The sequence below is a fragment of the Schistocerca serialis genome, chromosome 2 (genome assembly GCF_023864345.2).
Source record: "Schistocerca serialis cubense isolate TAMUIC-IGC-003099 chromosome 2, iqSchSeri2.2, whole genome shotgun sequence".
In the NCBI taxonomy this organism is placed as follows: Eukaryota; Metazoa; Arthropoda; class Insecta; order Orthoptera; family Acrididae; genus Schistocerca; species Schistocerca serialis.
Window position 1 is genome coordinate 105,273,682 of NC_064639.1, and position 8,615 is coordinate 105,282,296.

Consider the following 8,615-nt stretch of genomic DNA (forward strand, 5'->3'; position numbering starts at 1 on the left):
AATTTTCATGTCAAATAAGAATTATACTTTTCAAAATATTATTTGTTGCATTTAATATTGTAAAATAAAGGAATGTATGTTAAAACTGATGGAAAATGTGGATAATGTAATTCATGTTTTTGTGCCAGCTGCAACGTACAGAGAAATAATTTTAGTACAATTGTATTATATATTAACGTAACCATAAATCACTCTTTGAAGTGTTGCGTTCGACATTCCGATATTACTTCCACTTTCATCGTCCATTAAGGAGTGTGGTATCTAGAAAACATGACACATGTTTTTAAAGTGAGTATCGCTTTATTAGCCAGGTAAAAGCTAACAGATGCAAGAGCTTTCTCTCGCTATCCCATCCACACTCTCTCACCTCTTTTACTTATCCTCAATTTTTTAACCTGAACAGCACGCCGTAGTACTTGTGTCTTAAGACATTTTCTGTGATCACTTGTACGATTACACAGCAAAGTCATTATTTTTAAAAAAAGAGAAAAATAAAAAACATACTTTTTATGTGAACGCTGTGGCCGTTCTCACATTACCAAGTATAGTTCGCAATGTGCCTGTCTGAAGTATATTCCGAGTGACTTGATGCAGTGGTTAGCACACTGGGCTCACATTCGTGAGATTTTCCTCAGTCGCAAATGTCGACCGATTTCCTTGCTCAAGCTTGTGCTCCGTCCCAAATGCCCTCGACGTCAGCCCGACGACAATTCCTACCCGTCCTTCCTTCCTGTTTGGAGTATACTTACTTCTCGCATTATTAGACCAGAATTAATATTATCCTATGTATTATAACGGCGCCCAAAATCAGGAAACCGTTTGCTACGCTGTAGGCAACTTTCAGGCAATCAGAAATTTGGCCATATTGGTTGAGGCGATCCCGCATGCAAAGGAAAAACAGTTATCGATACATTCCCTTTAGTGTTTCGTCACACTGAAGCCAGAACTAGACGTGTATATGGGTTGTCACTTTCAGATACTTGAGTTGAAAGTAAATCGGATGGTAATGTCAGCCATTTTGTGTAATATGCCGCAAGCTAATGCATACTGATTTATACTGCAGCGGGCTAAGCTTCCCCACCCAGCCATGAAGAGAGCATTTCTAAAAAAGTTGTAGCGCAGAGTAAGAACTGTTTCTGACCATGTGCGCTGGAACTCTCACGTTAAACGTCGGAACCACGTATTCCAAAAGGATGGTCATTGGATCAGACATCACATTATCGCTCTCCACCGAAACGAAAACGCGAGAATGTGTACAATAACGGGATGACAGACCTATAGAGTTCTACACCTACATCTTGAGCCACAGTCCACAAACTACTTTGAAGCACATGACAAAGGCTACATCTTATTGTACCTTATATTAGGGCTGCTTCCCGTTCCAATAGCGTAGGCCTACGGAGCGCGCGAAGAATGAGTGTTTAAATGTCTCCGTGGGTGCCGTAATTATTCAAATCTTGTCTCTGCAATTCCTAAGTGAACGATATATAAGGAGTAGTAGTACATTCCTCGAATCTTCACTTAATACTAATTTCTGAAATTTTGTATTTGAGTTTTTGTAATGGTTGATGGGTGTTTTTAAGCTTTTGCCACTTCATGATTTCCGACGTTTCCATGGCGTTCCTCCACAAATCAAACAGATCTGTGAGCATTTGTGCTGTCCTTCATTGTATATGTTCAGTACCCCTTTTACTCATATTTGCACAGCCACACACACTCGAACATTGTTCGAGGATGGGTCACACGAATGTGTCTGTATACTGATTCCATTGGTTTTCAGTATCATGCCTGTGAACCGATGTTTACAACCTGCTTTAGCAACGACTGAACTTAAGTGATCATTGGGTTTCATATGCGCACAAACTGTTACAGTCAGGTATTTGTTTTGGGTTGACTGTTTCCAGTTGTGGCTCATTAATATCGTAGTCATAGTACACAACATTTTTACCTTTTGTGAAATAAAAACTGAATTAAACTCCTCCCAAACAGGCCATGAAGGTCAAACCGCACCGACCGTCCGTCGTGTCATCCTCAGCCTATAGGCGTCACTGGATGCGGATATGGAGGGGCATGTGGTCAGCACACCGCTCTCCCGGCCGTATGTCATTTTCCGAGACCGCAGCCGCTGCTTCTCAATCAGGGAGCTTGTCAGTGTGCCTCACAAGGGCTCAGTGCACCCCGCTCGCCAACAGCACTCGGAAGACCGGATGGTCACCCATCCAACTGTTAGCCCAGCCAGACAGCGCTTAACTTTGGTGATCTGACGAGAACCGGTGTTACCACTGCGGCAACGCCGTTGGCCCTTTTGTGAAATACACAGTTTTAAATTTCCTCCCTTTCGATGAGGTTATTCCCACAATAGAGTGGGTAAGGACTTAAGATCAAATGAGGTAGAAGGTATAGATAATATTCCGTCAGAATTTCTAAACAAAACGACTACTCACGTTGGTGTGTAGAATGTCTTGGTTTGGCGGCATATCATCTGACTTTCGAAAAAATATCATCTACACAATTATGAAGACTGCAAGAGCCGACAAGTGCGAGAATTATCGCACAATCAGCTAACAGCCCATGCATCAAGGTTTGGTGACGAGAATAATATATAGAAGAATGGAAAAGAAAATTGAGGTTGTATTAGATTACGTTCAGTTTGGCTTTAAGAAAGGTAAAGGGACCACTGACGTTGCGCCTGATAATGGAAGCAAGGCTAAAGAATAATCGACACGTTTATAGGATTTGTCGATCTCAAAAAAGCGTTCGACAATGGTGCAAGATATTGGTGAGAAAAATAGGAGTAAGCTATAGGGAAAGACGGATAATATACAACATGTACAAGAGCCAAGAGGTAATAATATGAGTGGATGACAAAGAACCAAGTGCTCGGACTAAAAAAAGGTGTAGTCATTCGCCACTACTGTTCAGTCTGTACATAGAAGAAGCACTGATGGAAATAGAAAGGTTCAGGAGTGGAATTAAAATTCAAGATGAAAGTATATCAGTGATACGATTCGCTGATGACACTGCTATCCTGAGTGAAAGTGAAGAAGAATTATATGACTTGCTGAAGGGAACGAACAGCCCAATGAGTACGGAATATGGACTGTGGGTTAATCGAAGAAAGACGAAAGTAATGAGAAGTAGCAGAAATGACAACAGCCACGAACTTGTCATGATTGATAGTCACAGAGTAGATGAAGTTAAGGAATTCTGCTACCTAGGCAGTAAAATAACCAATGACGGACCGAGCAAGAAAGGCATCAAAAGCAGAGTAGCACTGGTAAAAAGAGCATTCCTGCCCAAGAGAAGCCTACTAATATCAAATATCGGCCTTAATTCGAGGAAGAAAATTCTGAAAATGTACGTTTGGAGCACAGCATTGCACGGTAGTGAAACATGGACTGTGAGAAAACCGGAACAGAAGAGAATCGATGCATTTGAGATGTGGTGCTACAGACGAATGTTGAAAAATAGGTGGGCTGATAAGGTAAGGAATGAGGAGGTTCTGTGCAGATTCGGAAAGGAAAGGGATATGTGGAAAGCAGTGGCAAGGAGAAGTGACAGGATAATCGGACATCTGTTAAGACATCAGGGAATGACGTCCATGGTACTAGAGGGAGCTGTAGAGAGAAAAAAACTGTAGAGGAAGACAGAGATTGGAATACATCTTGCAAATAATTGAGGACGTAGATTGCAAGTGCTACTCTGAGATGAAGAGGCTGGTACAGCAGAGCACTTCGTGGTGGGCCGCATCAAACCAGACAGAAGACTGATGACTCAAAAAGAAAAGTTAAATGTATGTTTTTCAGTGTTTGTAAGTATTGGAGTTTAGGGGGAGTACCAAGTGGACTGAAATGTGAACGGGAATTTGGACTGAGGAGGAGGCGAGCTATAGTAGTCTGTGTTGTGCAAAGCCGCTGTGCCAGTGTGGCGTAGTGGTTTATGCATCTGCCTAGTCAGCAGGAGACCCGTGTCCGATTCTTGGTCATGGTACAAATTGTCATTCGTCGCTTCAGTCTCCATATACAGGGCGTTACAAAAAGGTAAGGCCAACCTTTCAGGAAACATTCCTCACACACAAAGAAAGAAAATATGTTACGTGGACATATGTCCGGAAACGCTTACTTTCCATGTTAGAGCTCATTTTATTACTTCTCTTCAAATCACATTAATCATGGAATGGAAACACACAGCAACAGATCGTACCAGCGTGACTTCAAACACTTTGTTACAGGAAATGTTCAAAATGTCATCCGTTAGCGAGGATACATGCATCCACTCTCCGTCGCATGGAATCCCTGATGCTCTGATGCAGCCCCGGAGAATGGCGTATTGTATCACAGGCGTCCACAATACGAGCACGAAGAGTCTCTACATTTGGTATCGGGGTTGCGTAGACAAGAGCTTTCAAATGCCCCTATAAATGAAAGTCAAGAGGGTTGAGGTCAGGAGAGCGTGGAGGCCTTGGAATTGGTCCGCCTCTACCAATCCATCGGTCACCGAATCTGTTGTTGAGAAGCGTAGGAACACTTCGATTGAAATGTGCAGGAACTCCATCGTGCATGAACCACATGTTGTGTCGTACTTGTAAAGGCACATGTTCTAGCAGCACAGGTAGAGTATCCCGTATGAAATCATAATAACGTGCTCCATTGAGCATAGGTGGAAGAACATAGGGCCCAATCAAGACATCACCAACAATGCCTGCCCAAACGTTCACAGAAAATCTTTGTTGATGACGTGATTGCTCAATTGCGTGCGGATTCTTGTCAGCCCACACATGTTGATTGTGAAAATTTACAATTTGATCACGTTGGAATGAAGCCTCATCCGTAAAGAGAACATTTGCACTGAAATGAGGATTGACACATTGTTGGATGAACCATTCGCAGAAGTGTACCCGAGGAGGCCAATCAGCTGCTGATAGTGCCTGCACACGCTGTACATGGTACGGAAACAACTGGTTCTCCCGTAGCGCTCTCCATACAGTGACGTGGTCAACGTTACCTTGTACAGCAGCAACTTCTCTGACGCTGACATTAGGGTTATCGTCAACTGCATGAAGAATTGCCTCGTCCATTGCAGGTGTCCTCGTTCTAGGTCTTCCCCAGTCGCGAGTCATAGGCTGGAATGTTCCGTGCTCCCTAAGACGTCGATCAATTGCTTCGAACGTCTTCCTGTCGGGACACCTTCGTTCTGAAAATCTTGTCTCGACACAAGCGTACCGCGCCACGGCTATTGCCCCGTGCTAATCCATACATCAAATGGGCATCTGCCAACTCCGCATTTGTAAACATTGCACTGACTGCAAAACCACGTTCGTGATGAACACTAACCTGTTGATGCTACGTACTGATGTGCTTGATGCTAGTACTGTAGAGCAATGAGTCGCATGTCAACACAAGCACCGACGTCAACATTACCTTCCTTCACTTGGGCCAACTGGCGGTGAATCGAGGAAGTACAGTACATACTGACGAAACTAAAATGAGCTCTAACATGGAAATTAAGCGTTTCCGGACACATGTCCACACAACATCTTTTCTTTATTTGTGTGTGCGGAATGTTCCCTGAAAGTTTGACCGTACCCTTTTGTAACACCCTGTATACATATCAGTCTACTATTCGTGTGTACATTCACACACGGCAAGTGTTTGTGACATTTACGGGAAATATTAGCAAAATAATTACGACATATTGAATCCGCCATTGGCCTTGATAGTTTCAGCCAATCAGCAACTTGCTGTGTTTATTCCAGTACTGGCGAATCAGATTTCTTCATCATCGCGACAGTTTTATACCTTTCCTGTGATTTTGTCTTGTATCACAGATAATTTCAACAAAAGTGTTACGTGTTCGCCGTCATTTGACGGCCGAAATTCGTTAGTTACATTACCGTTTTACCACACAGTCCACCAGTGCAGTTTCGAGTATGCTGAGAATAGCCTCACGAATAAATTATATCTCATGAATCAAAAGTCTTTCCTGACGCCTCAACCTAATGAAGCTCTTTTATCGAAGAGCTCGTAGACATAAAAATGTGCAACACCTCTTTTAAGCGGGACATCTACTATAATTTTATTGGTGCACAGAAATGTGATCTCGACGTGAGAGCACACGGAGAAATTGTCAAGATATTACTTCACAATATGCACAATGGCACTCCTAGGGTCCCTCCATTATAGATAAAATGATGACGTAGGCCTATTACTTATAAAAGATCACAATAACAGTATTCGAGGCAGTCAGTTGGTCCTCATGAATGCAACAGAAGTAATAAGCGAAAGCTCTACTTTTTGCTGTCACTGGAAAAGAGAACATTTGACACAAGAAATGTACATTTAAAAAAAACTGCAGTTCACAGATCGTAAAAGAGATCTCGCAGAATACTTAGAGCTCAGTTTCTTATTCTGTAATGGATATAGCAGTATGTCCGCGAAGATAATGTTGAGTGGGACTACAGTGAGTTTTTACTCGATACTCCTGTGACAGCGTTGATCTTCATCTGTGAAATGTGATGTGTGAGAAATCCGCCTTCCCCGTGGCGTGGAATCAGTGACGTGACACACAAGGCCGGACACGTTTCAAGCGGGAACATGACTCTGGAGTAGAGCGCGTTGCTTCTCCAGTGTCGGCTTCTGTTTGTTGACGCTGGAGAGGCTGACTCGACGGACGCCGGACTTCCAGCGCAAGCTTACGCGTCGCGTGAACCGGCTCGTACTGGTTTAGAGTCGGGGTACATTCTATCCCGTTGCACAGATCTGTACCGCTATGCGCGTCACTTGATTTGTTCTGGTACTTTCTTGATTGATTTTCGATACCTTGGTCGCAACCATCTACTGTGCACACTTTTAGATCTGACAAAAAAAAAAAAAAAAAAAAAAAAGAATCACAGCACCAAAAAATAATTACTGGGGAGTAATGAAATTTCGGGAATACATTTGTCTAGATAATATATTTAACTGATTAACATGGCAAGATCACAGATTAGTATAAAAGCGATTAAGCTATTGTAAATGTTAAATGCAGGCCTGTCAATAACCGTTGTAACCGCTAGAATGTTGAATTCAAGCATGCAAACGTGCATGCATTGTCTTTTACAGTTGCCGGACGCCAAGTTTGTGGGATGGAGTTCCATGCATGTTACACTTGGTTGGTCAATACAGGGACGGTGAATGCTGTTTGTGGATAACGCTGGAGTTGTCATTCGATGTTGTCGCACATGTGCTCAATTGGAGACAGATCTGGTGGTCGAGCAGGCCAAGGCAATACGTCGACATTCTGTAGAGCATGTTGGGTTACAACAGCGGTATATGGGCGAGCGTTATCCTGTTGGAAAGCACCCTCTGGAATGCTGTTCATGAATGGCAGCACAACAGCAAGCAAATCCGATTTGCATCCTCGTAGTGGCGACACTAGCATCGCTCTTATGCAAGTGGCGTGAAATTTGAATAGATATCATCTTTCAGATATAGATACACGCCCACCAACTTTCATTTAAATCGCACATCCTCTTCTTGGTGTCGCCATTTTTTTTACGTCAATGTACTTTGAGAATAACAGGTTTTTCCACTATATAAATTAGTAATTACATAAGAAAAGTTTAGTGGAAGTGAAATAGCTATACAGCTTCCTCATGTTTAGATAGCCATGTAAAATGGAAGTTTTACGTCGAACGTAAGCATCGTCTAGTACTGAATTTCTATCTCAAGTGTAAGAAAAACATTAATTAAGATGCTTATCAGGGCAGATGTTAACAGTGCTCATTAAAGTTAAAGTTTTACAACAGTGAGAGAGTATTTAAAATTAACGTATCCTATCAGAAACATCAAATAATATTTCTTACAATTTTTTTATTTAGTATCAAAGCGTTGTATACAAACAGAAAAAAGGAGAAAAACACACTAAATATATAAAATTAATACACACAAAGGAAATATTGATACAATGTTAAGCAATCAGAGACGTATAATAAGTTATATGTAAACAGATTACAAACAATAAAAATAATGATACTCAAAAGTAGCAATCTCGGCGGCATTCTCCATTCTTCCAGCGTGCAGGAAATTGGGCACTGAGAACAGTTGTACAGGTGCTTGGTGATTTGTTCCGCTGGAAATTCCCATTCATTGTTTTTGCGTTATATACTATTCGTCTTCAGGTGCTTATTATGAACATGTATTAAATGTTTAAATCATTTTTGTTGAGATATCATATCACTAGCCGATAGATGGAAACTACTCTTGATCCCGTGAGAGTTCTTCTGGACACAGGGAGAAGCAAGATTTCTGTTATTATTTACGCATTTAGCTCCTCTTGAGGAAAGGGAGGAGTGCCTGACATTGGCAATTGTTTCAGAAAGATTTATCATGAATTCCAAGACGATGCAGATCGTTTGGTATATTACAATAACTTAACCTCATTCGTATTAAGCTGGAAATATCCGTTGTAGTTGGTTTTGTGAAACGTAGGTTTCCATGTGATGTTAATTGAATTACTGCCTGGAAAATGACTTTTAATTGCAGTGACACGTTCCAGTCTTCTTACCAGAGAAGTTTAATGTCGTATTCAAAGAAATTATAAAATTATTTGGGGGATAATATTATATTTAAAGATAG

General features: G+C 41.6%; 1 pseudogene; it reads right to left on the bottom strand.

Moving 5' to 3' along the window:
• Positions 1-2,183: 2,183 nt before the first annotated feature.
• On the bottom strand, positions 2,184-2,301 carry LOC126459195 (5S ribosomal RNA; annotated as a pseudogene).
• Between the last annotated feature and the right edge of the window lie 6,314 nt (positions 2,302-8,615).